The following is a 7660-nucleotide window of genomic DNA, read 5'->3' as shown; positions in this document are numbered from 1 at the left end:
TTACATGTTAGAGTTAGAACCACATAAAAATCACGGCTCAGTAGCTTTCATCTGAATGGTCACGCACTAGTATTTGATCCAAACTTAAAAGTTAGAACCACCTTGTACAACATAGTAAACAGTGCCACATGAAAATACTGCTCAATAGCTTTCACCGGAATCATCGCACACTAGTATTTCATCTACAGACGTAAAACTAAGAACCACCTTCTACAACATATTAAACGGCACCACATGAAAGTATTGCTTAACAGCTTTCATTTGAATGGTCACACACTAGGGTTTCATCCACAGACTTAAAAGTTAAAACCACCTTGTATAGTATGATGAACGTACCCCATGAGAGTGCAGCTTGCCTATGCTAGACTTTCATCGATAGATTAATTTTAATGTTAAACTTTGCAGAGTCAATTTTGTGTAAGCCCTTAGCCTTCAAGTAAGACTCCTTGAGTTACTATGGCTACTTAACGTAACATTAGAGCAGAGTAGAAGAAATCTAACAAAGTAGATAAGTTTTCATACAAATTGAGTGGTCTTTTAGAAAAAGTATCAAAACTATCAAATTTGTAAATGGTTTTTGGTATGATCACGGATAAAAATACTAATTCCATGCAAAAAAATATTTCCTGCAGAAAACGAAAAAAACCTGTCATAATTTTAATAACAAAAGGTGCAAGTTGTAGAATGCGTGTACCTTAGTGACAGCCGTTTTCCCAAGACAGGGGAAAACGGAATTCGAAATTCCAGTTTCGTTTTTCGTTTTACTCACGAGATCGGAAAAAGGAATTCGAGATTCCATTTTCGTTTTCCGTTTTCCTACTACATTGAAAATGGATTCCAACTTCTGTTTTCGTTTTTCGTTTTACCACAACTTTGGACAACAGAATTCTAATTGTTATTTCCTTTTTTCGTCTTTCGTTTTTTAAGATATTGAAAAACGGAATTTGAACATCGATTGTCGTTTTTCGTTTATGTGTTTTTGTCACTTTTGTATACATGAACCCACAGAAGAATGTTGGTTCTTCCTGTCGCTAACAACAGTAGACCTGGAAACCACATCCTTTATGAAGTCTTTGTTCGCCGTTTTCTCATTGACGAAAATAATAGTTATGAAGACCTTCTCGAGGGAATCAAGACCCGATATGGGGCTGCACAGTAAGTGTAAAAAGGTTTTACAGTCGCCATGATATCAAGAAGAGAGGGTCAGTTGCAGATGGAACAGTCGATATCCGGTCAGTGTAAAATAAGGACTGCGGACTGCAGACTGCAGACTGCGGACTGCAACTGCGGTAAAATGGAGACTGAGGGTCAAATGCAGACTGCAGACCATGAGTAAAATACAGACTGTAGACTTTTTAACTGAGTAGTTTCCATCATTGAGAGCTAACCGTAACTGGCAGGCAAACCGGAGCGTTATTTAGGCTAACCGGAGCATTGCAAACTTTCAGTACTAGCCTGAATAACCCTGTTTCCGGTTAGAAATCAATAATGGAAATAACACCGTCGATATATACTTAAAAAGTCTGTAGTCTGCAGTCTACGTTTTACCGTCAGTCTGCATTTTATGCCCGGTCAGTCCGCAGTCTTCGTTTTACACTGACCGGTCGATAAGTAGAGGGTGCCATATCGGAGGTTCAACTGTATATGTTCCAAATCGATCATGACAAGCCTTTGTACCGAAACTTTTTGACTTAATAGTCGTACCTGAATAGCTATTTAATTCCGTGATTTGCGATAGTACAAGCATAATTTCATTTCCTTGCCGATATCGATATCGTGGTAGTCGAAACAGAAGGCTTTTATTAACAGTCAGCTCGATGCGGTTTGTAGCGGGCTGAAAAATTCTTAATATTAGTTTTCTAAAAATATAGCTGCACAGTTTTTTTTACGCTAATTGTTGTAATCACAACTCCGTATGTATGTACATTCAGTTACATATAGTTAGCTATAACGTCTATTTTGAGGATCGTAAGGGAGGAAAGAATATATACCAGCCCAAAGGGGGCTAGCGCCTGCTTAATAGGCTACGTCTTGAGATAATATAACAGAACACAAAAACCAAAAACGAAAATCGAAGTTCAAATTCTGTTTTCAACGTCTTACGAAAATAGAAGATGAAAAATGGAAATGACAATTGCAATTCTGTTGTACGAAGTCGTGGGAAAACGAAAAATGAAAACAGAAGTTCCAGTTTCGTTTTCAATATAGTTGGAAAACGAAAAACCGAAAATAAAAGTTCGAATTCCCTTTTCCGATGACGTGGGTAAACGAAAAACGAAACTGGAAGTTTGAATTCCGTTTTCCCATGTCGTAGGAAAACGGTTGGCACTAAGGTACTCGTATATTTTGTAGTATCTTGGTCAAGGATAAGGAAGTCGAGTGTAAAAGCCGATCATTCTTTCGTGAGAGTTCATATTCGGCCAAAGCTTCCGCTTTTAATTTCTGGAAATCCCAGTTGCGAATGGAACAACATTTTGCGGAATTTCCAGGGAAAAGAAAAACCTCGCTCGCCAGGTATTCCCTACTTTTCGAAAATATCTACGTTCCATTCAATTTTGCTCCCGGAATTCAGTTCGTATTTCGCAAATGCAGCTTTCATTTAATATAACTTGTATTATCTGGAAACTTTTGGCCAAGTTTCCAAAGTTCTGTAATTTACGGTTGATTAGAAAACGATAAATCCCAGACAAAAAAGTTGGGACACGAAGCAAGTTCTTCCCTTCCCAACCTACAATGTTCATAATCAGGTGATTTTTTCCCTTTTTGTTGAAAAAACGTAACATTTTCCAATATTGATTAGAGGGGATAGGAGATACGTGATCCAGCTCAAGTGTCCCCACTACTTTTGTCCAGGATTGTAGCTCTGAGTAGTAATTATGAAAAGAGCTATGAAAGCACTATTTGTTACATTTATTTTTTTTATTTACAAAGGCTCTGCATTTAACCACTTAGTTGAGGGACCCAACATAGGTTTCGCGAGATGCGAGATGAGAGCAAAAATGAAGGCGGAATACGGGATGACAGAACTTTTAATGGCGGGATGCGGGATAAAAATATTTCGGTGAGAACGGGATTTGCTCTTTTTGACAGACGGGATGCGAGATAGTCCTAAGAGCGACGGCGGGATGCGAGATCGACGGCGGGATGCGGAATGTAAAGAGGTAAATTACACATTACAGTCGTTACATGGAGGAACTACGACTCTTTATCAGGCGGAATCGAGATAAACATTCCGACCCGGGCGGGATGGTGCGATTGAGCCAAAAATACTAGCGGGATGCGGGATTGAAATAACCTATGTTGGACCCTCTTAGTTAGCGAACGGAAGTTTTGCGAGCTGGCTTCATGAGGTTTAAACTTCCGCCGGAGTTTTAAGTTTGCAGTATACAGCTATTTCAATTAACGCGGTCGGAGCAAAGCTTTAAGCTTTCTTTCTCTTCAGACGTCTGGAAACAATGTTCTTTTCGCCGCACTTAATTTCAGAATTTTTAACCAAAGGTCGTTTTATAATAGTGAAAGAAAAGATACAGAAAAATGGTCTAATGAGTGGAAAATCTATTGTATCCTTGCTAATACTTCACGAGCAAAGATACAAATTCGTAGATTTCCTCTACACCAACATGCAAACTTCCGACAAATACCCAGACTACTATTCGGTCTTGTCGCGAAAACTTGACGCTTTCATCTGACAACGTCGACTGAAATAGCTGTAAACGTAAAACTTCAAGAGGCATCGCAGTCATCAGTATTTATTCAATACCTTTTTGTAGTGTTTAGCTTTATCAAGCTTAACACATTGACATTAAAATAAAATTAGTATCATTTATTCATTATTTATTTAGTGGAATCTCTCTTTAAGCCCGGGCCAAACGACAACGACAGAAACGACAGTCGCCTTCTAATCACGAGAGATACACGAGGGTATTTTTTCAACTCTCAGCGAGTGTGGGCAAAACGGGAGAAAACTCTTCGTGACTGGCTAGAAAAATTGGAACAGGTTCAAATTCGATAGGAATATACGAGGGTGAACGTGAGTCCCCGATAACGCACGAAGGTTGACGAGAGCCACCGATAACGCACGAAGGTTGACGAGAGTCACCGATAACGCACGAGAGTCGCCATGCAAGAGTTTAAGAGAGTCACTGAGACCCCGTCCACACTGCGCCAGAGGAATTTGAAAACGAAGCTTTATTTCTACGTTTAGCCCTGCCGTCTACACTAATCCGTCACGAAAACGAAGCTTTTCGAAAACTCTTTTCAAATCGGACGAATTGGAAAACGCCGGCTCTTCGTTTCCGCGTGAACGGAAAAACATTTTGAAAACAGAGCTTTTCGAAAACGATTGCGTCACAATAATCATGTGATTTTCCTGGATGAGTTTTCCTCAAACGCAAATCCAAAATGACCGGTGACTGTTACGTTTTTAAATTCCTCCGGCGTATTTTGGCGGTAACCATTTGATGCGTTTTCAGAGTGAAACTTCCGTTTTCAAATTTCTACGGCATAGTGTGGACGGGGCATGAGGCGTATATGACTTTCAAGCCAGGCGAGACTCAATGCTTGTTGTCCTTTGGCGCGGGCCCCCTGAGGACCAAAAAAAAAAAAAGGAAATTGGTTTTGTTGAAAGGTGGCCTCGATTGTGTGGAGGCCATTAGATAAGATTCGCTGTGCTTGTTTAAAGTGTTGAAGCTTTGTAAGGTCAATGTAAATCAGCTGTAATACTTTAAAGTAAATAAAACTGAATTAAACGCTTACTCATTCTCTTCAGTTGATTTAGTATCACGCGAGGTCGCGCTCTTCATGTCAAATATGGTAAATTTATTGTTATTTTTTAATACGGTTTATGTGTACTAAAAATTTCCCACTGTTAAAGCAAGAGAGTTAAGACCCACAGTCTTAGCGTTTTGACAGAACGTCTGGTCTTTTGTGCGTCGCGGGCGTGTTGCAGAGAAATAAATAAAAAGATAAAAAACTAAAAACCCACTGATTTGTTTCATTTAAACGATTTCCTCTTTTACATATATTCAAAATATATTCCCAATAAAATATTTTTCCCCTGTGCTAACAACAGGTTCTTTGTACAGCCATTTGTCTGTTGCTTCAGTAAAAACCATATACTTTTCCATTTAGAAAGACTCCAGCCTCACCTAAGCTGTTTCGTTCCGTCAATTTATTCTTTTTACAGATTGTTTTTTACTTCTTCATTCCCAATACATTGTCGCTAATTGTTCCGTGGACATCGCCAAAACAATTTTAAAGCCAAAGCCTGAATTAGAGACCTACACAGGAAATCCTTTGTGTTCATGGGGTACTGCTGTTATGGGAACGGAATGACACTCTAATTAACCACAATACAGTCCAAGAATCTTCTGGGAATTATACCATTCTCATATCTCAAGAATGTTTGCGAACCTACACCCTCCAAAAAAATTTTAGACACTTTTCTCGGGCAAAAATTTCGGACACTTTCCTGAAACATAAAAAACACGTGTTAGACTGAAACTATATCTGTTAGAATGATAGTTTTGGCTTTGCAGATATACCGACGGGAAAATAAGAAAATTTCTATCAATCCGTTACGTATCTTCGGGCCCCTAAACTGTGTCTCAACTAGTTCAGATAAATAGCTCTAAAGCCGCTAGTTTCTTTTATGGAGCGAAATCTGATCGCTCCATAAAAGAAACTGGTGGCTATAGAGCTATTTAAAAGTGTTATACTGTACTTTAAACATTTCGGACGATTTTATTTTGGGACAGTTTTTTGTCCGAAATTAAAATCGTCCGAGTTATTTGCAAGTAATTTATGTTGGGTTACATGTACAGGGCCAGGGTCTCCCAAAGGGTTTATTTTTCTCTTTCAACTTGTATTTTTCTTTTGTTTATTTACTTGAAGCAGGAGCCCGTTGATCCTGGTTGAAGATTCGGGTTGGAAAACTAAGCAGAGGCGCGTTATATCTCAGCTAAACTCGATTCTGAGAAGTCTTACAAGACCCTTTGAAGTTTTTGTCTTTGGAGTGTTGAGAAATTCCAGTAAGACGTTTTGTCACCGTTGAATTTTGAAATTAAGCTTCTATGAAACCGAATAATATAATTAGTTCGCTTGTAAAACGATACAACTGAAACATTTAATTGCGTTGTTTTACCCCATTTAATTATCAAGCGCTCTCTCTCGAAATAAGCTTTCTGTCATTACTGAAATCTTTTATAGGTGAAAAAGATTAATTTTTAGACTTCTGTGTAAAAACCGTTGATGTTAAAGAAAAACGTTCCCGGGTCGAAGCCGGCAAGAAACCTGTTAATTTAAAATCCAGACATTTTACAAGCATATGGTATATTAGCTATTGTTATTGAAATTTCAATAGATGAGCGTCTTAATCATGCGACAATTCATTATCCATCAGACATGGTGTCTGTAAAGTAGGTAAACATGAGCATTATATTGCAGTCACCTGCCATTTAGTAGGAGGACTTGTCCACTGAAAATTCAAAAGCTTTTCTCTCCATTTAGCTGTGTTTGACTTTTGACAAGAGCTCACGACCAAAAGGAACAACTGGAGAGAAGGTGGGCAAAACAGCTTTTTACTGAGTATGCCTCTCCTAGCATTAACCAAAATGGATTTAGTAGCTAGTGATTTGCAGTTACTCGTCCTAAAAACCATTAGCTTTTCGTTTATAGCATGCTGTAGTTAGTACTCACGGAAAATGCCCCTAATTTATATACGACAACAAAATTTTCATATTTTTCAGAGATACACAACGTTCACTGTCTATAACATAGCACAAGCGAAAAGAAAAGGAACAAGCTTTATACGGTTCATAAGTCTCGTAAGTGTTAAACTAGAATTGTTATGTATTTAGACTCTATAGTTGCAGCAACAAAACAGACGGCATAAACTTTCCAGCTGTATTTCCAGCAAGGACACATACAGCTACGGAACAATCCTATATGAAAAGGTCGGGGATGTTCGTCGTCTCGCTTTGGGGTGTAAATCAAGGATTTTGGTCTCACTTGGAGTGTTCAGGACGAAATTCCACTAGTTTTAGCTGTCAATGTATCTTTTAGGGTGCACTCGAAGAAATGACAGTTAAAAAACGCTCTCATTTCCGTTTTTAGGCTCGATTTGCGTAGCTCTCTAGCTAGCTGTGGAGTCCGGTCTACAAGCCTGGGCTCCTTTGCCTAACAGTAGATGCCAAAATTTCCAGTACCCCTCCATGAAATCCCTCGTTTCTACAATTTGATATATTCAACCCTTCTTCGTTTTAAGTATTTAGAGGTCAAATAAAGCCCGAGACACGCCCATATTGGTCTGCTTTAGTTAAATTCAATTTTTTTTGACGAGTATTCCCGACGTTTTCATATGGGAGCCACCCCTCTCCGCGATACAGCCTCTGTTTAAGAATAAAACGTTAACAGCGAGACTTTATTTTGCTCTTGACCAAATTATGACAGAAAACATTCACGTTGGAGCAGCTGTTTTTAAGCATGTTCATCGCCCATTTTGGCCAATACATTGAAATATCTCGAATTGTCAAAACGAGTCTGTGGCATAGTTTTTGACACGCTAAAAAAGGTGGTAGTGACGAGACATGATAAACAAGCAATTCTTCAAAACTGCACAAAGGTGTTGAAAAAAAGTGTATTTTTTCCCCTCCAGTTTGAA

General features: G+C 38.7%; 1 long non-coding RNA gene across 1 annotated transcript; it reads left to right on the top strand.

Annotated features, from left to right (window-relative positions):
* Positions 1–2148: 2148 nt before the first annotated feature.
* On the top strand, positions 2149–4611 carry LOC149113223 (uncharacterized). The gene is made up of 2 exons (XR_016206717.1): positions 2149–4054; positions 4085–4611. It is a non-coding gene; the product is annotated as an uncharacterized LOC149113223 (long non-coding RNA).
* The last annotated feature ends 3049 nt before the right edge of the window (positions 4612–7660 follow it).

This window comes from Orbicella faveolata, unplaced genomic scaffold, assembly GCF_042242905.1.
Source record: "Orbicella faveolata isolate gen_17 unplaced genomic scaffold, um_ofav_v1 contig_15, whole genome shotgun sequence".
Lineage (NCBI taxonomy): Eukaryota > Metazoa > Cnidaria > Anthozoa > Scleractinia > Merulinidae > Orbicella > Orbicella faveolata.
This window is presented reverse-complemented; position numbering and strand designations above follow the sequence as displayed.